Raw genomic sequence first — 257 nt, forward strand, 5'->3', positions numbered from 1 at the left:
CCTGGATGGGGCGGATGTGTGGCTGTGGCTATGGGTGGTTTCTGATGGAGGGTGACACACTGGCCATGGTGACTTGTGACTTGTCCTGGTGTTTTTGCCGTGGATTCAGTGGGATTTGTGTCCCCGTGGCGTGGTGCGTGGGGGAGAACTAGCTGTGGCTGTTTCCACTCCACCCCAGCTCCAGCTCGACCTCGTTCATTGACCATCAGGGATGGAGAGGGGCCAGAAACTGGAGAAGACCCTGATGGGGAACTGGG

Source organism: Antrostomus carolinensis, unplaced genomic scaffold (genome assembly GCF_000700745.2).
Source record: "Antrostomus carolinensis isolate BGI_N321 unplaced genomic scaffold, ASM70074v2 scaffold9022, whole genome shotgun sequence".
Taxonomy (NCBI): Eukaryota; Metazoa; Chordata; class Aves; order Caprimulgiformes; family Caprimulgidae; genus Antrostomus; species Antrostomus carolinensis.